A 27,367-nucleotide genomic window follows, 5' to 3' on the forward strand; every position below is an offset into this window, starting at 1 on the left:
TGTGCCGTGCCAACTACTGGGCTGACATTCTCTGACCTACAGTACCTGCCCTGTCCCTTGTCACCTGGTTTATTTTCTTATTTTATTCCCTTTAGCTGGAATTGTATTATTTCATTTTAATTTGTAAACACTTAAAGCGGCACATAAGCTGTGAGGCCCTGGGGCTCCTGTGTTCTGTTCACTGGAGAATTCTCTAGGCCTATGCAGGCGTATCTCCTTTTTCTGGGGCTGGCTTTATTGCACTCTGAGGATACTGCATTTTTTGGTTTTGTCTCACAGATTAAAGGTGGGTGGCAACCCCATGTGGGGCAAATCTACCGCACCTTTTTTTTTTTTTTTTTTTTTTTTTCCCCCAGGTTCCTTGGACGGAAAGCCAAAACCGGCCACGGCCAACATCATTCGCTCACTTTGTGCCTCTGTGTCTCAGAGTATTTCAGACCTTTTCATTATCCTCACCTTTGTTATGAAGACCCATGCTCAGTGATGAGGACTCCCCGAAAACTCAGATGATGGCTGACAACTTTCGGCCATGAACTAGTTTGGAATCAAGGCCTTTACGGTGTTGTTTCAGACCGAACGCCACTGCACGCTTAACAGACCGGTACTGTGTCAACACAACTGTTATAGGCACTGGGACACCAAATAACTCCTCGGACTCTCCTTACTGCAATATCCACTCTGGCATCATAGCTAGTCACTTGCCTCTGGTGGTGGGAACCAAGCCCTGCAATCTCTGTGAGGTAGGTCTACAGTATTGGGCACGTCGTAGGAGCTCAGAAAAACCTCTGCTGACTCGACAACGGCTGCATGTGACACTTTCTAAGGAAGAGTTCAGGCTTCTCTGAAGACTCAAGGCTAGCTGAGGTCCTCCGACTGATCTGCCTGCCTCCCTCCCCTCCTCTTTCTTTTTTGCCTTGTTAAAAAATGAAGATGTCGGTTACAAGCAGTCAAATCCACCTAAGTGTACAGCTGTGCAAGTTTTGACAAACGCCTACGGTCGTGGAACCACCACGATCAAGGTATGGAGAAGTTCCACCACCCCCCAAATGCCCTGGGCTACTGAGTAATTAACCCCTCCCTGCCACCAGGCCTCAAGCAACCACGGATCTGATTTTTGCCCCTAGGGTCGCAAGCCTTTGACTCCGGCCTCTTTGACTTAGCATCATGCATTTGAGAGTCATAGTGTTGGATCATTAATTCCTTCCTTTCAAGTGCTGAGTAGTGCTCCGCTGTATGGACGTACCACAGTCCGTTACTCAATCCCCCCTCGAGGGACATGCCCTCACACGGGACAGTCGTGCTCTCATAGTGGCTAAGAGCACAGGCTTTGGGACAGCTGGACATGGGAGTGCATTCTAGCCCTGACGCTCCTAGCGGTGTGACCTTTGAGCAAGTTAGGGAAATACTATGACTCATTTTCCTTAGGAAGAGTAGCGGACATCATTTAGGTAACATATGTAGCACAAGGGCTGGCAGATAATAAATGCACAATAAACGATAGCTCTACTCTCCAGGGGAGTGGGGAAGGGTCCCGCTCATATTTCCCTTCCTCTGATACCTCACCAATTTTGACTCTGTCAATCAGTATTGAACTGGTCTGAACCTCAGTTTCTTGAACTGAAAAATGGGGGTAATAACACTAACTTCCTAGAGGCGCTCTGCAGACTAAGCGGGCTAATCTATGTTACTCTCCCTTCAGGCCGGTGCCTGGCCCAGAGGAGGTACTCGAGAAATGGCGGTTAGGGCACAAATCTGAGAGCACTAGGATAATGTGAATCTCTCACCATCTTCAGGGCCGGCACGAATCAGAAGGAAGCGCCCAGCGCTCTTCAGGGGGGAGGGGAGCGGAGGGCATGCTCTGGAGTCAGACTGCCTGCGTTTGATTCACTGCTCTGCTCCCTCCTGGCTGAGTGACCCTGGACAAGTTACTTAACCTCTCTGTGTCAGTTTCCTAATATGAAGCAAGGGGACAGTAATACCTACCTGTAGGGTTGTTTGGGGGATTACATGAGATAACCGTGTCAAAAGCTTAGAACAGAGCCCAGGGCATAGAGTTCAAGAAACGTCAGCTGTGAAAATGCACGTCTCTGACTCTGCGAGATCACCTGAGCTCTAGGCATCTCTCTGCTACCATGGAACAGCCCGGCTCGAGGCACCGTGTGGGAGTCGAGTGCATGCTTGTTGACCTGAATTAATGTGGATCTCCCTTTGGGTCACACTGCGATCTCAAATATTATTATATATTGAGATGCAATGCAAAGTGATTTCTCAAAGGACATGTTCTGCAAAAGTCATCGGAGAGAAAATTCGGAAAAGCAGTTAAGGATACATACTTCCCTTATAAGAGGCCTTTCGTTATGATGATCACGTAAAAAATTTTACGTGGGCATTTCTTTCGAAGAATTTCATCTTTGATTCTTCTGAAAGAGCCTTCGACAGTACACTTGTATTTTCCTCCACAGAAGAACACATTGAGTTTTTTGCAAAGGCTTGGTAGGCTTTGCAAATCAGATGTTTTCTGTTTTCTGATTCCCGGACTAGCCTGCTGTGTGACTCCAGATAAAGTGATTGCCTTCTCTGGGTCATAGGTGCTGCCCCAGCCACCTCTGTGCGTTGCAGACTTAAATCTATAGTTCTTGCAGAGTTGCTTGATATCTGTAAACGTGGTAGGTGTGTGCTGGGGGTAGGGGTAAGCACTGTAAAAGTCACTGCCATTTATCACAAAGAAGTAAGGAGTTTGAGACATTATGTGGTAAGAAGATAGCCTTGTATTGACAATACTCCTCAGGTACACCGAGTTACTAAGCCCTACGGAATTCGGTTTATTCGTTTATTTTATACTCATCAGGCACCTACTCTATATTGCTTAGTTATCAGTCAGACAGTCTGCCTCCTGGGTGGGGCGTAAGGCAGGTTTCACATCACGTTCTGCTGGCCCCTGTGAATAGTCAGGGGATGTTTAGCATCAAAACTGGTCCAGTTGGAGCGAATTTCTAGCCTCTGGTGGAAACTACCAGAAAGCAGGGGAGAGGGGCAGAGGGAGAGAGAGAGAGAGAGAAAGAAGCCCAAGCAGGCTCCACACTCAGTGTGGTGGAGCCCGACCTAGGGCTCGATCCCACGACCCTGGGATCACGAGCTGAGCCGAAATCAAGAGTTGGACACTCACCCGACTGAGCCACCCAGGCGCCCCTGGGGTGGGTTTTCTAAGGCTTGTAATAGGAAAAGCCCTATTTAATATTATAACCATTTGCTCGTCATGAGACCTCGGAGTTACTTAACCACTTGGAGCTTCAATTTCTCCATTTGTAAAATGGGGATTATAATTTATAATGTGTGGTTTGTTGTGAGAATTAGAAATAATATTAGTATATAGCGCTCCATGAAGAGACAAGTCTTTCGGTCCAATGTTATCCTCCCTGGGAAGACTGCCGGATCCTCCTGTGAGAAACGCCCAGGCCTTAGCACTCCCCATCTCGCTAGGCCTGCCTCATTTCTGTAGTTGTCTTTTCTGTCAATGACAAAGTGATTTATGCAATTGTCCCACCCAATGGCCTCTTTGTATCTGCATCTTTTGTCCTGCAGTTTTGTAGCTCCCTGTCACTCTGAGTTTAGACTCTGTCTTATAACTTTCTTTGATCAATGGGATGTTAATAGCTATGATGTAAACAGACCCTTGAATCGCAGGTGCACATTGCCATTTTCCCTCCTGCGGGACGGGGCTGTTCACCTTTGCATGTCTGCCTGGCCATGAGAACATGCCTGCGCCAGCCTGTTGGACGGATGTGAAAGCCACATGAGCCAGAATGGCCTGGTTTGCTCCAGCTGACCTTGGATGACCAAGTTCTCAGCTGCGAGCCAGCCAGCTGCCTCCCAGACCTGTGAGTGGCCCCGGCTGAGATGAGACGAGCCACTCGGCCTGAATAGCTGATCCACAGAATCAGGAGATAAAGAAATGGTTATAGTTTTAAGCCGTTGAGATTGGGGGTGGTTTGTTATGCAGCAAAAGCTACCTGATACACTGATATGGCTTACTTAATTGCTATGTGTACTCTCCCTCTTGCCCGACTAGTCTTTTTTTTTTTTTTTTTTGAGGGCCATGTCCTATGTCTAGAACAGAGCCTGGTGGACAGTAGGTACTTGACAAATGTTTGCCGAAATGAAATAACATACTAAGTACCCTGTGTAGTGGCACTTGAATTGATGTTTAACAAATGGTAGCTATTACAGTGATAACGTTAAATATTTTTAGGCTAGAGTCAACATGGTTTTCTCCTTCAAGGTCTTCTGTTGTTTTTCCCACAGATATTGTTCAAAATCTAGAAGAGCAGAGATGAGTCCCCTTTGGGTATATGATGGGGGAGGAGGGCTGGCAATAATGCAATAATGACACGTAACAAGCTTAATTTCTTTTCTTTCCAAAATGACTCGGGGTTGTGGGTGTGATGGAGACACGGCCTCAGGCATTTCATCTGTTAGCTTTGTGTGCCCCAACGTAGCAGCCCTTGGGAGGGGTTGGTGTTATGTGTGTAAGTGGAGCAAAAGAGAGTTTTGCAGCCAGAAGTCCAGAAAGTAGACCTATGGCATAGATCATTGTCTTTCAAAGTCATCATCACATCTGAAGATATTCATTAGCTACTGGACTGTCTGTTTAATTGATCTCTTCTCTCCCAGGCTGTGAGCTCCGTGAAAAAAGGGCCCCCTTTCTACTTTGTTCACCATGATACCTGCACCCACAATCCGGGTGCAGGAGTTCAAGTCTCTCCGCCGAGGGAACGAATCATGGACCTTGTTCATTGGAAGAGCATCGGCTTCTCAAACCAAAGGACTTCATCCTTCCACAAATACGGGGCGAGCATGATACTAGGGTAGCTCTTTGGAAGGCTGCGGTCACTTTCATCACGCCAATAGTAACAAGTACATTTTATTGAGACATTACTATGTGCCAGGCACTGTTGTAAGCATGTGATACGTGGATTCGCTGTGGAAGGAGGTGCTAGGATAAGCCCCATTTTCCTGACGAGGAATGAGAACCACGGGGAGCCTCTTTGGGAATACTGAGACCCACATTGAGCAGGGTCCTCCGAATCTCTGCCCCTCACTGGTAACTTCTGGCATTCAGTTTAGAGCAAAGTTTCCGATGCCCTCCAAGGAGAACTATCAATCAGATGTTCTAGGAGAAAAAGACAGACTTTTGTGCTAAGCACACTTGTGTGCCACACCACATCCCCCTGGCCCACCTCACTCCAGTGTAGCTGTGTGGAAACTTCCACGCACGTTGCCAAGGTTCGTGTCAAGTGTTTCCCTCCCTTTGCTGCCTCGGAGCATTGCCGAGAGCCGTGGGGGGCTGCTCTGCCAGCTTGCAGGTGCAACCCCGGGATGTGTGGGAGACCTAACCCCCCAGGCACGACCTTCAACCAGGGGGAAACGGAGCTCAGGTAGCTTTGACCTTTAGGGGGATGATTTTGAGGCATGTTTTTTACGGTTCCTCAGAGGTTCTCCGGCAACACCGAGCTCCAATCGGTCACGTTTCTAATCAGCTCGTTAACACATCTTTATTGCTTTTGGTTCTTTCTCTGGCTTATGTGGCTCATTACTTCATTATGACCGCTGGCATCAACTCCTAATCAAGCTGTACTTGAACCCAAGCCCTCATCTCTGCTTTTGGGAGAATTCAAACTAAGACATACGGCCCAATAATTTGAGAAGACACTGCATGCTATGTTCCTCACTCAGACACTTAAAATGCACATTAGCATATTCAAGGTTCTGACAAGTCCTGCTGCAAAGAGATCCATGCAAATTTCTCTGCCTCAAGGTTTCCCAACTCAGTGCTACAGAACTTTTTACTCTTAAGATCTTTTAAGGCTCCCCAGAATAAGTGTTCCATGGAATACGCTTTTGAGAAATGCTGGTCTGTAGAATCTCCAGGATGTTCTTCCTCACTGGTATTTGTTAAGTTCATGGGTGTATCTAGTGGCCTCAGCTGCCATTCCCGGGCACGGGGCCAACAGCCAAATAGAACTCCCAGGACGGGAGATTTCTCTCGATGCCAGGGAGCAGAACCTTCAGACAGGCCTCCCCAGAAACTGCCTCTTCCCTCTTTTTCCTTATAAATGGGAGAGTCAGCCTGCGGGCGAGGCCAGGAATGTTTGGCCGACGGGGCTGGGAATGCAGCTGTGGGCACCCTGAGAAAAAGCTTCACTTGCTGATGAAGCAGGAGCCCAGATGAGATGAACAGGAAACGGATGCCAACAAGCCCGCCTCCCCACATGCTTCCCTAACAAGCAGCCATGGGAGAATGGAATTGGCTCGACGCCAGAGGGGACAATTATTTCCTACGGGGGTGCACAGAAAGGCACTCAGGAGACCCAGCGATTGCGGGGTCAGGAGGACGTGCGCAGCCTCCCGGGGGGGGGGGCGGCTGGGTGGTGGGAGTCGAGGGGGTGACCAACAGCACAACCATGCTCCTTCACCCCTCAAAGGCTGGCATTCAAGGAGCAACATGTGGGTTCGCGGATGAGGTCAGATGCCGCGGATCAGGTTATGGCTATTTGAGAGAAAAGTCTGAAAGTGTGTATCATTCTCTTGTCTCATGAAAGTGACACCAGTGAAAATAATAACAACAGTAACAATTTCGGAATTCTCTGTTGCAGGATGTATACATCCAGCCTTTTAGCAGATCCTCTACGCTCAATGACTAGTCGTTGAGCCTTTCAGCCTCAGACTATTGGCATTTGGGGCTGGGCGTTCTCTGCTGGGGAGGCTGTCCTGTGCACTGCAGGATGTTCACCGGCATCCCTGGTCTCTACTCACAAGAGGCCAGCAGCACCTTCCTCCCCCCAAACGGTGACAACCACACATATTTCCAGACATCGCCAAAGGTTCCCGCAGGGGCAAAATCAGTCACAGATGGAAGCTACCGGTCTACGTCAAAAGTGTAGTAGAACGTAATTGTTAAAGCATAGGTTTCCAGCCACGATGTCTTGGTCCCAATTCTAGAGCTATCATTTATTAGTTTTGTGACTTCGGGCACATTATTTTAACCTCTCGGCGCCTCGGTTTCCTCTTCTGTACAATGGGGATAATAATAACACCTACCTGATACGGTTATTGTAAAGATTAAATAGTAAGTATATATACACGTATGTAAGCATTTATAAAGTGTTCAGGATAGACTGGCACATAAAATCAATAAATGCAAGCTGTTATTACTATAATCATTTTTTTTTTTTTTTTTTGCCTTTCCTTCCTAGACTGTAAACCTTTTGAGCACAGAGACAAGCTTTTTTATTTTTAAATTCATGATGTCTACCACAGGTGCACAATAAGGACAGAGGAAGAAAGGAGGGAAGGAGGGGAGGAAGGAAAGGAGAAACCGAGCGGTGGAACATCCAACCTGAAGCCAGGAGAGGGGAAGATCTTGAACCTTCCCCACATAGCTGTCCTGTGCCCCAGAGCCTGGGGCTGGAGCTCTGGGTCTCAGAACAGACCCTCTGGTGGGAGAGGGGGCAAATGAGAGAGTCCACACAAAGCACCAGGAAGTGTGTAAGAGGATCTAAATGTACAGCTTAAGTGGCTAAACAGATGTATGCGGGCTGGCTTGAAACTTCCTGGGGCTCTGCGCTAAGTAGAAGTGATCACTACAGCCCAGAAGAAGAAAAGTAGGATGTATGTTGTCTGCTTCTGCCTCAAGAAGGACTGAAGTACGGCTAACCACGTAGTATTTACTTGTCTATCCACAAGCCTCGTGAAGTTCATTCCTGGCAGACATCTGACACAGAGGGTTGAAACACTACAACAGAAAGGGACAAGGCTTCCACTGGCCGCCCAGAACACTGTCCACATCTAAGCGCCAGGATGAGGTTGGGCAAGAGACCCACAATGTACAGCTGAACTTTCTGTAGTCACAGAAGCGTTCTGTGTCTGTTGTCCAATATGGTAGCCACTAGCCACATGTAGCTATGGAGCCTTGAATTATGGCTAGCGTGACTGAGGAACTGAAATTTAAGTTAAATATAATTTAGATTTAAATAGCCACAAGTGGCTAGGCCTACCATATTGGAGAGTACAGGTCTGGAAGAAACCACACGTCTCCGGGCACCTGGGTGGCTCAGTCGGTTAAGAGTCAGGCTTTGGCTCAGGTCATGATTTCCTAGTTTGTGGGTTTGAGTCCCACATCAGGCTCTGTGCTGACAGTGTGGAGCCTGCTTGGGATGTTCTCCTCTGTCTCTGTCCCTGCCCTACTCGTGCTTTCTCTCTCTCAACAAACAAACAAACAAACAAACTAAAAAAAAAAAAGAAACCCCGTGTCTCTGGATATTCCAAGCTCTCCGAGGACACACTCAAAGAGGGCGGGCTCACTGGTTTCAAAGGAGAAGGATGAGGCATGAATCCCTATGACTCCCCATCCATATCCACCTGCTAGACACGAGAGATACTGTCCTGTTCTGGACCATTCCACACTCCTGGGCCACAAGTAGCCTGGTGTGTGTGAGAGAAGAGAAAGAGAGACAGAGGCCACAGCAACAATAAAGACAACTACCACACTCCTATTACTGCTACAACCATGAACAACACTCACGGAGTACTCAGTGTGTTCTGAGTACCTTCCTAGCATCTCACATGGACCATCTCTCATTGGGTAGATCTACTCAATACCCCGGTTTTACAGACACAGAAACTGGGGCACCAAGAGGTTACCCATCAGTAGACGGTGGTCAGACTTTGGGATTAGGCACAGTTAATCTGAAACTAACTCAGATTCTTTTTTGGGGAGGGATCTATAAGAGAGGGTTAATGTTGGCTACTTTTGCAAAGAAGGTCTGGGGTTGAGGAAATTTTTTTTTTCCTTTTTCTGTATTTATGTCTTTACGGATCATATGAAAAAAATTTACTGGTACACGCATGGCTTTCAGTTAAGTAAAAATACGTCCGCAGGGCTGACATTGGCATTACGGATCTTTTGATTTTTGTATTTTCTGCCCTAAAGCAGTCAAATTATTTTAAGATGGAGAGAAATCGTTTTGCACATGAGGGCAACGGTGGGTAAAGCTCAGGGCTCCTCATTGCTTTGTGGGTTTGCGTTTCTCTCTCTGAAGATGGGGCCTGACGGGGAACCTATGGCTGACAATCCCACTGATGCCACAGCAGGTGCCTGGGTGGTTGACTTTGGAAGTGGGGTGGCAAAGTCTCCTAGTCTGCACAGGACTGAGGGCTTCCTGAGATGTGGGACGTTCAGTGCTCACTGGAGAAGTCCCAGGCAAACCAGGACAGGTTGATGACTATACTTGCGAGAGGGAGGAAGATAAGCCTCGTAGGAGACTTTGATCTACACAGCTCCTGCAGGGAGAAAACAGCTTCCCAGCAGGCCACTATTCAGTGGAAGAAGGGGTTGCCAAACCAGGGATATGACTTATGTCCCTGGCATTGCTTGTTTCACACTTAGAAGTTCAAAGACACAGCCTCTTGACGAAGCCATCGATTCCAGGAAGGTCTGCATTTTGATTCCCAGGGGCATTGGGTATTTTTGCCTTTCTGGGTCCCTTCCCCCTCGAACAGACGTTAACAATTATATTTAAGATTGCATTTGTATAAGGATAAATATAATCTGGGTGGGATTCATTATTATACATCTATTATTATTACATTCTTTGTTTTCTGCGGATTTTATTTTTATTAAAAAATTTGTTTTAATGTTTACGTATATTTGAGACAGAGGTGGGGAGGGGTGGTAGAATGCAAGCAGGGGAGGGGGAGAGAGAGACACACACACAGAATCCGAAGCAGGCTCCAGGCTCTGAGCTGTCAGCATAGAGCCCGATGAGGGGCTCAAACTCATGGACCGTGAGATCATGACCTGAGCCAAAGTCAGACGCTTAACCAACTGGGCCACCCAGGTGCCCCTGTTTTCCACTAATTTTGAAAGAAATTAAAATGAAAAACATTTTAATGAACCCTTGTAAGTATCGTGCGCCCTCGGCTTTGTGTCTACTGTGCCTAATGGGCAAGGTGGCCCTGGTTCTAGAGCTTGAAAGAGAAGATGGGGAAAGAGGGAGGTTTGGAGGCATCTTGGCCAGGGCTTCCCAACTTAGATAAACCTGGATGGGAAAAACCCCGCATATCAATTTTCAACTGCCTCTAGCTGAAATGTAACATTCCCGTGTGTTAAAACATAGACAATAAACCATACCCTCAGCATGGCAGTACGTGGTTCCCTCCTACCTGTAAAAATCACAGGAATTTTCAGATCATATTCCAGTTGTGGTGAGTGCACTGAAATAGCATTTTCTCTCATTTCTTCTTGAAAATCCTGGAGGTTATGAGACTGGCTTCTAGATCACGTGATTTAATGTGTTGCTAAAGAAGCTCAGGTATTATTTGAACACAACTTTTCAGTTTAAACACTGTGTCTTCGCATCATTGTTTCTTTTATAATCGAACATATTTTGTTTTCTGCACTAAAAACAGTTTTTTTTAATGTTTATTTATTTTTGAGACCGAGAGAGACAGAGCATGAACCGGGGAAGGTCAGAGAGAGGGAGACACAGAATCCGAAGCAGGCTCCAGGCTCCGAGCTGTCAGCACAGAGCCCGACGTGGGGCTCGAACTCAAGGACTGTGAGATCATGACCTGAGCCGAAATCAAGAGGAGGACACTCAACTGACCGAGCCACCCAGGTGCCCCTGAGTGTGAAAACCTTATTCTGAGAAGGCGTCCTTGGGCTTCACCAGGTTGCCAAAAGGTCCACGTCAAAGAGCAGATGAAGAGCTCTACGCTAAGTGTTCTGTAGTTCACGAATTTAGCCCTTTCCGTGGCTTTCTCTCTCCGGGGAAGACACTCTTACTCAGCTGTGCCTTCTCATAGAAAAATCCAGGACAGGGTTAAAGACTGGCTGGCAGAAGATAAAGTCACACCCCAGGTGTGCAGCCTAATAAGGTGTTAATTGGGAACCAACCGAGCTGGAAGAGGAAGCCCAGACAGGTTGCATGGGGTGTTTTGTTCTTGTGGTTTGCTTGTTGACAGAACGTCACCAGCCCCTCCCGGGTGGAAACAGGTTGAATGCCTCCCTTTGGAAGGCTTCCTTTGCCGAAAATTCTACTGTTGTGGTCTTGGGGTAGGCCCCAAATTTTCTTCACTTAAGATGCCTCATTGATTTATTTGTTTTAAACCTCCATCGAGCACTTCCTGTGTGCCATGCAATTTGCTAAGTGCTTTACATGCATTATCTCATCCGGGTCTCACAACAACTCCATGGGGAAGGCACTCTTATTATTTCTATTTTTACATATGAGGCAATAGGGGAAGAAGGCTCAAAGGAGCGGGGCAACTTGCCTGAATCCACACAGGCCACACGTGGTAGGCTGGGGTCTGAACTCGGACAAGCTCCTCTGAAAGTCTCTTCCCTTTGAAGTTTTGGATTATTTGCTTTTTTGTTTTGACTCGATGGAGCTTTCCGAGAGAGACAGAGAGACACAGAGAGCGAGCGAGCTGGGAAGAGTCGCAGACAGAGTGAGAGAGAGTCCCAAGCAGCACAGAGACCGATGACGCGTAGCTCAATCCCACCACCCCGGGATCATGCCTTGAGCCCAAATCAAGAGTCGGACGCTCAGCCGACCGAGCCACCCAGGTGTCCCAGTGCTTCCCTTAATTTTAAGGACACAGCACACCTCAGGCGTATCAGTGGATAGGCAGTGAGCCCAGAAGCAGCGGGAGAGGCCAACAATAAGGTAGGATGTGGTCACCTTCACCGGGGACCTTCTTGGAGCTCCGAGCCCCCTGGAGTGAAGCACAATTTGTGTCACACCCAAACTTCACTGCTCTGTGATAATCACAGAGGCTGAAAGCAGACGGGTCCTGTGCGTGCATGTGTGTGCTGTGGCTCAGAGAAAGCTATCCTCTTTTTTCTCTGAAACTTTTTTTTTCATGTTTATTTATTTTTGAGAGAGAGAGGGAGAGAGCAAGCAAGGGAGGGGCGGAGAGGGAGACACAGAATCTGAAGCAGGCTCCGTGCTGTCAGCATAGAACCCGACGTGCGGCTGGAACTCACGAACCTCAAGCTCGTGACCTGAGCTGAAGTCGGACACTTCACGGGCTGAGCCACCCAGGCGCCCCATAAAAAGCTATCCTCTTATGTTGACATAAAGGTCATACGACGCTTTGATTTTTTCTTTTTTTTAATTTTTAAAGTAGGCCTCAGGCCTAGAGTGGAGCCCCACAAGGGGCTTGAACTCGTGATCCTGAGATCAAGACCTGAGCCGAGATTGAGAGCTGGACGCTTCCCTGACTGAGCCAGCCAGGTGCCCCCATATCCTTGATTTTTCATTAAAAAGTCCAGGGGAGTCAAAAGGTACAAACCCCCAGATATAAGATAGATAGGTCACAGGTGTGTCATGTACAGCCTGGTGACGATAGTTAATAATACTGTTTGCATTTCTGGAAGTTGCCAGGAAGGTGGATCTTCAAAGTTCTCATCCAAGCAAAGACCTTCTGTAACTATGTATAACGACAGATTCCAAGCAGACTTGCTGTGGTGATCACTTTGCGGTACGTACGAACATTGAATCCCCGTGTTGTACCCCTAAAATGAATAGAATGTGGTGTGTCCGTTACACCTCAAGGAAAAAAAAACAAACCTTAACGAAAAAAAAGCCACCTCTCTGTTCCTCCGTTCCCTTTACCCAGTCAGGTTCAAGTCTTCCACTGTTGGGACTTTGAGAGAGGTGGTCGGTTTTCTCTGGCCGCGGTAGGATGGGTGGGTTTGCCATCGGAGTTGCTCTATCCTGGCTCTGGGGGCAGCTTTTGTCGGCCTTCAAGCGCCCAGCAATGCTGGTACTCAGATGCAATGACTCCACAAGTCACCTATCCTTCGTCACTGTCTGTTTACATCCCAAAGAAAGATGTGATGTTGCAAAACACTAAAACTTGGAGTTCAGCGGAGTGGGGAACACTCCATTCCTTTTTAATCAAGTTGTCATAATCCAAAGGCAAGCTCCAACTTTAATAACAAACACCCAGTGTTATGACATTTTACCTTTTCCAAATATTTATGTAGGCACAAATATTGTGTTTAAATTTTAAACTACACGGTTAACATAAAACAGTCCACTTACTTAAATACAGTAAAAATAAAACGAGTTAGGCCAATTTTGCTTCTCATTTAGCCCTCATTCTTTGCAGCTGTCCACTGGGCGCTCAGTGTCAGAGACCGTGCTTGGCACAACATTTCCTATCACGAACCAGAAACAGTCCTCGCAACCTGCGCAGGGAAGCAGTAAGAACGGGATGGGGTTCCTTTTACACAGATGTGTGCTTTTCCATCTCTAACATCTCGAAAAAGAGATACCAGAAATGATTTGCTTTCCCTTTTCATTCTCTACCAAGCTCTGTCCCCCGAAACCAAGCTGTATGGGGGTTCAAACGCTTGGGCTGCAGGTTTCCAGTGGTTTCACGAAGTTCATCGGTGAAACACGGGCGTAAAAGTGACGGAGAATGCAGCATTTCACGGTCGCCCAAAGAAAGATAAAATGTGTGATGCTTAGGAATTGACATCCTGACTCTTCATCCCACACTCAGATGGCAATTGGATTTTAACAAGGAGTGGGGTTTGTGGTTTGGGAAATACGGCATTTTTACTGCCTTGGGTCATATTTGAAATATTTGCAGGCGTTTAAAATAGCGTAATGTTATTTTTTCCCTTGTCTTCAAAACAAACCCAGAAAGCTTTTATAAGTCATAACAACAAGCATAAAATTGGGACATTGGAAAACCCACGGGCAGGGCTTTGGAAAATCCATTCTCCCTCAGGAGAAGTATTTGGACTGGGGTGCAGAGGACCATGAGCTTCCTGGGGACCCATGTGACCTTGAATGACCTTGAGATCCTGAAGGAAGGGGGAAGGGCTCCAGGGGCAATACCGCTGGGAGGTCCCACCCGTTCTTCAGTGCAACGATAGAAGTATGCAACGGGGGCTTTGGGACTTTCCTTCCAGCCAACATGTCCTGTTTTTCACTCTGGAAATTTCTTTGAAAGAAAAAATAAAAATAATCCAGAGACTCATATTTATTTAAGCGACCAATTCCCCAAACCCTACAGTTCTGTCCTGGGAGCCACACCGTCTGGGGCCTTAGGTGGGCGGTAAATGTTAAAACCAAGAAGCGACTTGGCCTCGAATGCAAGGGCACCCAGCTTTCTGTTTTAGAACACTGAAGGGTAACCAGTTTTTGCCCAGAAGGAAATATGTACGTTAATACATACTTATATATTAATGTAGAGTAAATGCATAGTTATATAGTAAACATGTAAGTTAACGTGTTCCAATTAATCATCATAACAATTCTATAAAAACGTGTGCTATTTTGGGGGGCAGGCACCTGGGTGGCCGAGTTAATCCTCCAACCCTTGATTTCAGCCCGGGTCGCCATCTCACGAAGTGAGTTTGAGCCCCACATCGGGCTCTGTGCAGACAGTGTGGAGCCTGCTTGGAATTCTCTCTTTCTCCCTCTCTGTCTCCCTCTCTCTCTGTCCCTCCACTCTCTCACAGGCTCTCTCTCTCTCACAAAATAAATAAAACTTAAAAAAAATGTGTGCTATTCTTACCTTAATTCTATTCATACAGAAAGCTGATGTACAGTGAGCTTAAGTAACCTGCTCAAGGTCACACAGTTAGGAGGCAGTAGAATTGGGACTTGGGTCTAGGCATCTGGCTGCAGGGACCAGACTGAGCACTACTCAATCCACGTTGCCGTTACTCCCCTGGGGCTTGTCTGTCGAGGCCAAATTTAAACAAATTCCTATCAGGGCACCCGGGTGGCTCAGTCGGTTAAGTGTCCGACCCTTGCTTTCTGCTCCGGTCGTGATCTCATGGTTCATGAGTTCGAGCCCTGCACTGGGCTCTGGGCTGACAGGGCAGAGCCTGCCTGGGATTCTCTCTTTCCCTCTCTCTCTGCTTCTCTCTCTCAAAATAAAGAAATAAACTTAAATAAATAAACAAACAAACATCAATCAATCAATCAATCCCCATCTCAGGTGTCTGACACTTTGAAAACCTGGTGGCAAAGGAAAGTGTTTGGTGGTTTTCCTTTGGATTTTAAGTATTAAAAAAAGGTAAGCACGATTCTCAGGTTATGCGGAAGATGTAAGGCGAGCAAACAAATCAAGAGTGACTTCCAACAGGGTTCCCCTCTCTCAACCCTAACCATTATCCTCTCCCAAAGAGCAATCGCTACTTTTGGGGATTATCTTTGCAAAGTGTTGAATTCCTGGTCTTGGGAATGTAAGAGGAGGAGGAGGAGGAGGAGCAGGAGGAGGAAGACGAGGAGGACGAGGACACAGCATAAAACCGCTTTCGAAGCTGAGTAGGTAGCAGCAGCCTGCAGCCAGCAGTGAAAGGCTGGGGCCGGCCGCTGGAGGCCCCGGGGCTGTGGGAGAGTCCTCTCTGGAAGGAGGACACGGGAATGCTTTCAGCATCCTGGGATAAAAGCCTCGAGAAGAAAGGCAGCCCTCAATGAATGGTGCTCAAAACAGGGCAATGGCTGGACAACAGGAGAAACGGCCCCCGCAATAAAAAGCCGCGAAAGTGCCCTTTTTGTTGGTCCCCTCACTGTGAAGTGTGGCTCCCCCTTCCTCCTTGACCCCTTCCCCAGCTCATCTCTTTGGGCGCAGAGAAAAGGCTTCTTGTTGCAATCCCATCTGCCTGCTGCTCTTCGACATTCTTTTATCTCTGCCCAGGGCCTGGCAGACGGGCCGGGGTTTCAGCTGCCAGAAATTTTGGGTTTCACATTGACTATTCCCAAGATGGGCATCTGAGAAATGTCAGTTTACATCAAAATTGCCTTCACTAACGAACAGCCAGAAAGTTTTCTTTCCCCGAGCAAGGTCAGGAAATAATTCTCTTTTCAAGACCATGCCAATACAAACTCCAATCCACATTTGGGATATTTGACTTAAAGGGACAAGGACCACTTTGGTTTTACGCTAAAAAAAAAAAAAAGAAAAAAGAAGTTAATTTGAAAATGGAATTAGAGATGGAAAATCGGTGATGTTTCCTCAACAGCGTTTGCGGGGACAAGGAAGAGTGCGCTGTAACAAATTCTTAAGAACAGGGTTGGTGTTGGGGCGCCTGGGTGGCGCGGTCGGTTAAGCGTCCGACTTCAGCCAGGTCACGATCTCGCGGTCCAGGAGTTCGAGCCCCGCGTCAGGCTCTGGGCTGATGGCTCAGAGCCTGGAGCCTGTTTCCGATTCTGTGTCTCCCTCTCTCTCTGCCCCTCCCCCGTTCATGCTCTGTCTCTCTCTGTCCCAAAAATAAATAAACGTTGAAAAAAAAAAATTAAAAAAAAAGAACAGGGTTGGTGTCTACGGTTAGAGAGAGGAATTTGCAGGGACGTTAAAAAATCACCAGTAGATAACAGCTTGTGTGGTTGGCACATAAAAGATCAGGGGAGTAAGGGTGGAGCTAAGAGGATAAAGGAGAGAGAGAAGAGCCTCGCACAGAAATTACAGTGACCTAACTTCGTGGTAGAACGCGCAAAAGAAATTGGGAGAGACTTTGATTTGTTAACCCTGCAGGACATCTCTATTCGAAACGGTGATGAAGCATGGGTGCGTTTATCCCAAAGATACCACAGGATTCGTGCTTTCTTGCAGGGGAAAATTCAGGCATAGGGCTGGGGCCGAACCTTCTGGACTCTGCAGGAAGGGTGTCCACAATGAACGCTGCTGCTCATTAGTTCCGGGCCGGGATCCCGAGCGAGGCATGGAAGGCAATAAAGGACCTGGCCCTGCCCCCTTCCATGGTGTCCTTTGTTAATGGCATTTTTATCTAGGGGTGGGTCTGGGAGGGAGAGGGGGAAAGGGGGAGGAGGACGGTTGAGAGGGCTGGGGGTTGGAGGGTGTGTGTGTGTGTGTGTGTAAACAACGGAAAGAGGGCTGGCTGTGGCTGGGTGCGGCCATCCCAAGTGCGATGGGAGGGTGATGGCTTGGAGTTTACCACAAAGACTCTGTACAGTTTTGAAGTCCTTGGCAGCCTTCTCTCCACTCCCATTTTTTTTCTCCCTTTTGTGGAGAATAAGCAAATACCTTCAGGTCAGCTTATTTTCCCTTTCAACAAGAGCTCTAATCTAGAATAAACATGAGACGCTAAGGGTCCAGCTAAAAACCCTGCAAAGGATCACCCGTTGTCCTCGGGAGAAGGTGCTGTCCTCTCCACGGCTCAGATGTAGGGGGACTATTTAAGGGATCGTCCGAACAAGGACATTTCTGGACGTGACGGTGAGGGCCTTGAAAATGCCAGGACACAGGCTCTATGCAGACGCCGTCCCAGACACAGAAGGACATGTCGTCGCTCACTCGGTCCGGCCCCTGCCTGCCTCCTCAGCCTTCTCTGTCCCCCTCTGCGACACCGTGCTGGATTCCTGGATGTTCCAGGCGCCCTGTGTCACTCCAGGGCCTCGCTGCCTCCTGCCTGGCACATCCTTTCGTGTCCATCTCACTGCCTGGTGTCCGTTCATCTCTCCCTCAGAGTCTATCTCTGCCCAGGGAGGCTCTCTGAGGCTACCCTGACCATACTGAGGCTCGCTCACGGATCCCCAAAGACCAAGGGGTACAACTAAAATGTGTAACCACTGCGGGGTACCATGAACGGATGGATAAATTAATAATAATCTCTTTGCCTTTTCTAAGGCTGCCGTACCAAAATAGCATACTAGGTGGCTTGGGCAACAGAAATTTATTTTCTCACAATTCTGGAGGCTGGACATCCGAGAGGTCAGGGTGCCAGAATGGGTTCTGGTGAAAAGGTCCTCTTCCTGGCTTACAGATCGCTGCCTTCTCGCTGTGTCCCCACATGCTGAGAAAGCTCTCTAGTGTCTCCTCATAAAGGCACTAATCCTGTCATGGAGGCCCATCCTCATGATTGCACCTAAACCTTAATCCCTTCCAAAGGTCCCATTTCCAAAGACCTTACACTGGGGGTTAGGGCTTCACATGTGAATTTTGAGGGGGACACAATTCATTCCATAGCTTTTTTTTTTTTTTTTTTGAGAGAGAGAGAGAGAAAGAGAGAGAGTGTGAGCAGGGCAGAGGGAGAGAGAGAGGGAGACAGAATCTGAGGGAGGCTCCAGGTTCCGAGCTGTCGGCACAGAACCCGACGCGGGGCTCGAAGCCACAAATGGTGAGATCATGACCTGGGCAAAAGTCAGATGCTTAACTGACTGAGCCACCCAGGTGCCTGTTTTTTTTTTTTTTTTTTTTTTTTTTTTTAAGTTTATTTATTTATTTTGAGAAAGACAGAGACAGTGCAAGTGGGGGAGAGGCAGAGAGAGAGGGAGACAGAATCCCAAGCAGGATCCAGACTCTGAGCTGTCAGTGCAGAGCCTGATGTGGGGCTCGAACCCATAAACCGTGAGATCACGATCCGAGCCGACTGAGCCAACCAGGCGTCCCAAGTGGGAATCTTTTTTTTTTTTTTTTTTTTTGTGGATAGCTTATTAAATCCAAACTGACTTCTCTTAGGAAATTATTCGTTTATTTCCCCAAAGAGGCTTTCCTCTCCAATTCCGCTAGAATTTTTTTTTAAATCAAGAAAGAAGGGAACGTGTCAGCAGTCACTAGTCTGAATGACTCAGTTATGGTGTCCACAGTATCTCCTCTTTACTATTTAGAAATAAGCACGGGATGCAGCTACGTGGATGGAACTGGAGGGTATGATGCTAAGCAAAATTAGTCCGTCAGAGAAAGACAAATATCATATGACTTCACTCGTATGAGGACTTTGAGACACAGAACAGATGGACATAAGGGAAGGGAAGCAAAAATAATATAAGAACAGGGAGGGGGACAAACCAGAAGAGACTCATAAATATGGAGAACAAACAGAGGGTTGCTGGAGGGGTTGCGGGAGGAGGGATGGGCTAAATGGGTCAGGGGCATTGAGGAATCTACTCCTGAAATCATTGTTGAACTAGATGCTAACTAACTTGGATATAAACTAAAAAAATAAAATTACTAAAAAAAGAAAAAAAGGAAGAAGCCCAGGAAATTACGTAAATTGGCAGTAGGAGTCCAACAGTTGGGACGGGGAGGTATGCCTATCTCCTCCCCCACCTAGTAAACACACGGCGCTTTGACCCTCTGTGTGTTTTCAATGCACGTCAGAGATAAGTGTTCCAACAAGCTGGAAGTAACAGGTTGAGTGTGTTTCCCCTTTATTTCATCCGAAGTGGCTTCAAGCAGGCTGCGGACCCACGGGAGAGACAACACAAACCCCCACAGCACTAGACCTTCTCAGAAAGTTGGGGACTCCTGCCCTCTCTAAAAGTCATTTGTTCTATAAATCTTCACTGAGTTGCGGGGCTGGATTAGGTGAACCTCCTCGCCCCCAGCATCCTGAGTTGACCTCTCATGGCAGGGACCACACTCTACTGGAATTGAGTGTTTTCTGGTCTGTCGCCCACATCAGACCGTAAGCCTGAAAGAGGCTAGAGCCGTATCTGTTTTCTTCCCTACCTTGTCCCAGCATCTGGCTTCATATCTGACCCAGGACAGGGGTTCAGTAGTTATTTGTGAGATGAATGAACGCAGGAGAAGGGAAGGAAGAGCGTTAACCACAGTTCTGTGACAGTCGCGAGTCATCTGGACATTTGACACCTATGTTTGCTCTGGATCTGATTGCAACAATCACCAGAGACCATTGTTGTGATTCCTACAACTCAGTGGTTCTCTACTTCATTGGCATTAGAATCACCCGGAAGGATGATTCTAAGTACAGATGGATGGGCCCTCTGCCCACAGTTTCTGACTCAGTTTGTCAGAGTTACTGCCTGAGAGCTGCAATTTCTAGCACATTTCCAGGGGAGGCTGATGTCGCTGTGCCATGACCCGTTTGAGAACCACTTTGACAACGAACACAGGAATTGCATTATGAGGGGATTTCTCTTAACTCTGGGATTTGCTGGCAGCTTTAAAAAATGGCAGCGTTACTGTTAACTTTTTGTTGATGTCACTGTTGATGTAAACAGCTGTTTACCGTTGATGTAAATAACTGTTACTGTTGATGTAAAATCAGCATTATTATTTCTCAAAGTTTATTTATTTTGAGAGAGGGAGAGAGTGCGCGTGTGTGAGAGTGGGGGAAGGGCAGAGAAAGAGGGAGAGAGAATCCCAGGCACTGACGGGACAGAGCGGGCTCAAACTCACAACCGCTGAGCTGAAATCAAGGGTAGGACACTTAACCGACTGAGCCACCCAGGTGCTCCCAAATCAACATTATTTATTTATTTTTTTTTTAAATTTTTTTTTTTCAACGTTTATTTATTTTTGGGACAGAGAGAGACAGAGCATGAACGGGGGAGGGTCAAAAAAAGGGAGACACAGAATCGGAAACAGGCTCCAGGCTCTGAGCCATCAGCCCAGAGCCTGACGCGGGGCTTGAACTCACGGACTGCGAGATCGTGACCTGGCTGAAGTCGGACGCTTAACCGACTGCGCCACCCAGGCGCCCCCCAAATCAACATTATTAATTAAAGTGTGACTTAAGGAACTTAGGAATCTGTAGCATTGACTTTGTGGGAGAAAAATAGAGGGGCTTTTCATCCGTGTGAATGCCATATGTGAAAGGCACGTGGAAGAAAGATCATGGGCTCTGGAACCATGACATTTGACTCTGTATTTCACTTCACTGTTGAGGGGCAAGGGAGCCTTGGGTAAGTTACTCGCTCTCTCAGGTTCTCAGACAGGCGACAGTAAAAGACTTCACAGTGGCTAGCAGAAACGGTAAAACACCAAAAATATCCCTTCCTCGTCAAAGATGAATTGGTTTATGAGACCAAAAGCAGTGAATTTCCATAGCAAGGAATATAGTGTTTTCTGAAACTGTTCGGCACCCGAATTTTAGGTAACAAAGATTTTAGAGGAAAATTCACTTCCGTGTATTTTGTGACTGAGCTCAGCTAGTAAGAGTTTGGATAGAGGGGGAAATTTGTACCAGCAAAGTGACTTGTGACGGACCAGAAGCTCAGTAAGTGATGGTGCAATAGAAAAACTGAATGCAAGAGAACAATGTGTGCGAAAGAAAGGTGGACACATCGTACGGGGGAGGCCATCATTACCTGAGTATTTGTTATTTGAGTACCTGCAGGTGGCAGCTGTGACGAGAGGCTGAGATCACGGCAACATGGAAAATACCCAGCAACGACAAGACTATCTCAAAGTTCTTACTCAAATCTTTCCTTGGTTAGCACCTGCTTTGCACATCAGTTCACACTCTATTTGGCCCCCCCCCCCGTCTTGCTGTCCATTGGATGCCTACTCAGCAAACACACAATCCCCATGAAACCGACTTGAACGTGAACAGCAAATTTGACAAATGCCACAGGATTTCATACCGTTGATGGAAAGATGGAGAACTGTTTTAATTACGTGGAAACAGAGATCTAGCAAGGGTAGATAAATTTACACCCGAAGAAGAGAAAATCCAGAAGGATGATGTGTTAAGAGTTTCAAAAGAAAATTACTTGGCTATCAAGGGAGAGTGGGAGACCCTGAGACAAGTGACGGGGCCTAGTGTTGCACAGTTGACTCTCTTTGATAAAACTGCTAACACCAAACAGGGAGGGGTGGTATTGTATTGCGTTAGCACACATTTTGTCAGAAACACTATGTTCAAAACCCATTCTTGCTTTTTCTAAGAATTAGTATCCCTTACAGTTATGACCCAATTAAGGGTGGCCAACTACAGCCTAATGGCCAAAGCTAGCCAGCCACCTGATTTTGTAAATAAATCTGTACTGGAACCAGCTACACTCACTCATTTCCTTCCTGCCCATGGCGGCTTCTATACCGCCTCTCGAGGCTTCTGTAGTTACAGGAGAGATTTTATTGTCCACAAAGCCAAAAATATTTACCATCTGGCCCTTTACAGAAAAAAAAAACAAAAAAAAAAAAACTGGTTGATTCCTGACCTAACTTTAAAAAAAATAAACTTTTCTTCTTTATTAAAACATTTTGTAGGAAGACTTCATTCTAACAAAAGCGTTTTTTCCTTCATTATTTACATTTGTATTTTGATTTCCATTTTAAGTTTGATATATTCTAGGCGACGCCTGTCTCCCTCTTCCTCCTCCCCAAATTATCCTCAGCTGATGGGGCCTTCCTGTACTTCAGGACAAAACACGACTGTTCCTAACGATGAATTCTTGCTGGTTCCCACTTTAAGGGATACTGACAGTGTTTGTATCCTGCCATTGCTACCTCCTAGCTATGACTGCCGGCCAAGTGCTTAACCTCTCTGGGGCTCAGTTTCCCCTTCTGTCAAATGGGGATAACAGCATTGACCTTGCCCAGTTAGTGAACTAAATCAAGATAATGAAGGTCAGGTCCTGACCTCGGTCACTGGTGCACCGTATACACAGACAGTGGTAGCGGTCGTAATTTCTCTTTCCTTATTTCTATTTGGTTTGGAATCATAGCTTACATTGCCCGGATTCTGGCCCCTAAGCTCCCCTGGGCTTTCCCTGAGTTGCCCACTCTCAGGCTCTTCTCTACCAGGATGGTTTATAAAGCCCTACTTAACCCAACTAACCAGCCCACTCTGTTTGAAAAGTCAGGGATGCATTAAGAATTGGTCTTCACTGTTAAAGGCGTTTCCTTTAGTGAGTTGATGTCCTAAGTATCTGCAGCAGCAGCAATGAGGAAACTCACAACCGTCGGACTCCAGCAGGGAGACGGAGCCCAACCCAGCTTGCATGTAAATGTTCCCAGATGCTCCAACTTCCAAAGGGGCGGTGTGTTGTCATCAGAACCAGTGGACAAACGCGACGGGCGGCCGGGCGGTGATTGTAACGAGGGTGGTAATCAGCAGGCCAGGGGAGAGCGCGATGATTTCCTGACTCGATCGATCGTGGACGAGGAACAATACTGGCTTTCTCCCCCCAGACCTTGTCCTGGATCCCAGCACTCACAGGAACAATTCTCATTAAGCTCCCCTGATAGGCGGTTTCTAAATGGGCCCCAATGATCCGGCCTCTTTGAATTCATGCCTTGTGTAATCCCCCACCCTCGATCGAGTATGGAGTGGACCTAGTGACTTAACTTCTAATCAACAGAAATGGCAGAGGTGATGGAATGTCACTTCTGAGACTAGGTTACAAACATGTCGAACTTGCCAGCAGATTCCGTTACTGCTTTCTTGACTTGCTAGTTTTCACGAAACAGGCTGCCACTGGGAGAGACCCAGATGTCAAGGGGCTAAGCCCCAACAATCCTTAGTGAACCTGCCAACAACATGACCAACTGCCCTCCCCCAGGCAAGATTGCAGATGAACCTGTTGCCCCGGCTGATGTCTTCATTCTAGCTGGTGAGTGACCTTGAAGAGAGGACCCAAGTGACTCATGCTCCGATTCCTGACCCATACCAACCGTGAGATAATTAATGTGTGTTGTGTTAAGCCACTAAGTTTTGGGCTAATTGGTTATGCAGCAATAGGTAACTAATACAGATTTCTTCCTTAAAGTTAAAAAGCAGAGGGAAGGCCTGTATTTCTGCTGGGAGCGGTGTTCAGTTAGAGAGTCACTTATTTGGTTTTCTGTCAGTTCTGCCTGTGCTACATTTAACGACAACACACTGCTGACAGACCTGCCTAACACAACTTCTGATACCGCCAGACCCTTTTTAAAAACCTTTCCTGGGGGCGCCTGGGTGGCTCAGTCGGTTGGGCGTCCGACTTCGGCTCAGGTCATGATCTTGTGGTTCATGAGTTTGAGCCCCGCGTCAGGCTCTGGGCTGACAGCTCAGAGCCTGGAGCCTGTTTCCGATTCTGTGTCTCCCTCTCTCTCTGACCTTCCCCCATTCATGCTCTGTCTCTCTCTGTCTCAAAAATGAATAAACGTTAAAAAGAAAAATCTTTCCTGGCTCACATTGGCTGAAGGAAAGAAGCTCAACTTTTCCGTTTGGCGAGCAAGGCTCTCGTCGATGTCGATGTTCTCCCAGCTGCTAGAACGATCTTCCTAAAACACCCATTGGCACATGACACGGTTGTACTTGGAAGTCTTGGTTGGAGTCCGGCTACCAACTAAACTAAATCTGTGCCCTGCAGCAAGGCAATCAGATTCTGCCACGATCCGGCTCCTCTGCCTTTCTGCCTCACACTTAATGTGTCTGCAACACAGAAGAGCTTGTCCTACGCACCTAACCTGTGTCATTAAGATGCATGCTTTCTCTCGGCCTCCACTGTCTTCTTTTTCCCGTCATTGCCCAAATCCCCTTCTCTGGAAAATCCATACTTCAAAGATTCAGCCCAGATCATCGTGTAATAAAAAGGAAAAACAAAGAACCCCAAACACACTCATGTATTTGGATCAGCATAGACCATCTCTGGAAGGATCCAGAAGAAACCAATGACATCAGTTATCTCTAGGGAATGATACTGGATAGTGGGCACAAGGGACAGACGTTGGGAGAGAGGATTTTCACCGTGAACCCTTTTTGACTTTTATAATTTTCCAACATATGAATGTATTTACCTATTTAAACACTAAATGAAACAATTACAGGGACACCTGGGTGGCTCGGTCGGTTGAGCATCTGACTTCGGCTCAGGTCACGATCTCGTGGTTCGTGAGTTGGAGCCCCGCGTCGGGCTCTGTGCTGACAGCTCGGCACCTGGAGCCTGCTTCGGATTCTGTGTCTCCCTCTCTCTCTGCCCCTCCCCCACCCGTGCTTTGTCTCTCTCGCTCTCTCAAAAATAAAGAAAAGAAAACAAAAGAAACAATTACAATGAAGGAAAAAAAGTTAAGTTTTTGACTCACCTTTGCTAGGAAGACTTCTCTGACTCTCACACACTGAGTGGACCGTGTGATGACTTAGGTGTACGTATCTGTCAGACCCTCTGGTGTCTGAGGTCACAGAGATCAGGGCTCAACCCTTATTCGCCCCTCATTCCGTCCCCCGCTGTTCAGCACAGTGCCTGCTACTATGCGGGCCCTCAAAATCTCTGAGGCATAAAAAGCTACAGTTCCTCAGCCCTCCTCAGCCAGACTGGCTCTCCTACTTATTTTCCAGGTCCTTATTGACACAGGGTATTCCCTGACCACCTAACCCGGTTAGGTACCACTGTTGGTCTCTGTTGCAACACCGTGCATTCCTGCATGGCACATACTGTAAGCTATCATTACGGTGATTTGTCCAATGGTCTCTCTCTCTCTCCTCCTGGAGCATGAGCTCCTTGAGGGCAGGGGCTGTCCTATCTAGTTTTCCGCCGTTTCTGCAATGTCTTGAGCAAGGTCTATCCCACGCGGGGTAAATACTGGAGGAAATACGATTTATTGGCCGACTAAGCAGATGAACGAATGGCTACCACTGCGTCTCCACCAGAGTGACTATCTGAGTGTCTAACAGGCACTCAAAACTGTTTGTTGAATGAATGAATAATGTAAGAGAGGCCGCTTAATCGTGATAATACCGATAACTGAAAGTAACTCATTACATGGTTCTCTCAACCCTTCAGTATCAGCTCATGGAAAAGAATAGCTTCCTTCAGCTCCGTTTAAATTATTCAGAATAAAGGAAAGGAAGTAGGCTCTCGAGGGACATGCTAGAATATCCTTCTCCAATTGTGTGTGTGTGTGTGAGAGAGAGAGAGAGAGAGAGAGGTACCTCAGCTGCTGTCCATAGACTTGGGGGACAGAGGAATGGACTAGTTCTGTGGTCCTTGGTGCAAATATGCTGCCAGTGGACCATGAAGTCTGTTTTTTTTTTTTTTTTTTCTCAAAACCAGCAGTTTAGAGGTTGGAATCCTTACTTAACATGCTTTTTAGAGCAATACTGTTTTGGATGACAAAACTGATGCATGCATTGCAAAGAATTTCAAAGCTAAAGAAAATGTACATAAGAAAATAAAAGTTACCCTTAATCTCACCATTATGGCTGCCTCTTTTTTTTTTCTTACCTATATGTGTTTTAGATTCATTCTTTCTGTCTCACCCCCTTCCTCCCTCCCTCCTCCCTTCCCTCTCTTTAACACATTTGTAATCCCTTTATGTTCTGTCCTGAGCACTGTCCCATAACATTAAATGTGTTTTGACAATCACATTTTCAAGAACTGTATATTATTCCAGTGAATTTGCCCCAATCCCTTATATCAGTTCTTTTCTGTCTATTGCTACTATCGTTCTACCATTAACTAATATACAGTTAAGGAGTGAACAAATTTGACTTTAACTTTGCATTTCCTTTAACTAGAATTATAGAGAGGGCATTATTGGCTAAAAGAGTATGGAATTTTAAATTACGTTTACAGGAATGGCCGAATTGCGTGGCTATGATATAGATTCCATGGATCTATATATATGATATAGAGTGTTATAGTTCCATGGTCCTCATCCATAGTGTTTGTTTGATATTACCCTCCCCATAGATTTTCATCGATACTCTTACATTGTTCTCATGTAACACTGTTATATTTAATTAGAAAGGCTCAATTAGAATATGTTCATCATTTATATCTCTTCTTCTGCAAATTGATTTTCCTTATTCACGTATCTCTCTTTTTAAAAATTTTTCTTAATATTTAGTTATTATTGAGAGACAGAGAGAGACAGAGCGTGAGCGGGGGAGGGGCAGAGAGAGAGGGAGACACAGAATCCGAAGCAGGCTCCAGGCTCTGAGCTGTCAGCACAGAGCCCGACTCAGGGCTCAAACTCACAAACTGCGAGATCATGACCTGAGACAAAGTCTGATGCTTAATCAACTGAGCCACCCAGGCGCCCCTCGTGTATCTCTCCTGGAGCCTAAATATTTAAAAATTCAGGGGCGCCTGGGTGGTTCAGTCGATTAAGTGTCTGACTTCAGCTCAGGTCATGATCTCATGGTTTATGAGCTGGAGTCTCATGACATGGGCTCTGCGATGACAATGTGGAGCCCGCCTGGGATTCTTTCTTTCTCTTTCTCTCTGCCCTTCTCCAACTCTCCTCTCTCTCTCAATCTCTCTCTGTCTCTCTCTCAAGGTAAATAAACTTAAAGAAAAAAACAAAAGAATAAAAATTCAATTAAACTTACATATTAATGTTGTCTTTGTACTTGATTCGACTACCAATTAAAATCGATATTGTACGTATAATGTATAGAGTCATTTGATGTAAATAATCAGCCCGGAATAAACTACAAACATAAAAATGTTGCGCATTGACCGCTCACTTACCTTCAGCTGCCTTGTGATTCCATGTGAACCCTTTGGAATTTCGAGTACCTGAACAGACACAAAAGAACGGATTTGAGCAGCTCAGATCGGGATGCAAGATCACACTCTGAGGCAGCGACACTCAAAGTAAGGCCCCGGGACAAAAGTCAACACAGTCACCTGGCGGGGACCGAACCCCG

General features: G+C 46.7%; 1 long non-coding RNA gene across 1 annotated transcript in view; it reads right to left on the minus strand.

The window, feature by feature from the left end:
- Positions 1-27,367, minus strand: part of LOC123605835 — a 108,468-nt gene that overhangs the window by 42,013 nt on the left and 39,088 nt on the right. Inside the window, exon 2 of the long non-coding RNA XR_006715923.1 lies at positions 27,189-27,236. This is a non-coding gene — a long non-coding RNA (uncharacterized LOC123605835). The remainder of the gene's footprint in view (positions 1-27,188; positions 27,237-27,367) is intronic.

Source organism: Leopardus geoffroyi, chromosome A2, assembly GCF_018350155.1.
Source record: "Leopardus geoffroyi isolate Oge1 chromosome A2, O.geoffroyi_Oge1_pat1.0, whole genome shotgun sequence".
Lineage (NCBI taxonomy): Eukaryota > Metazoa > Chordata > Mammalia > Carnivora > Felidae > Leopardus > Leopardus geoffroyi.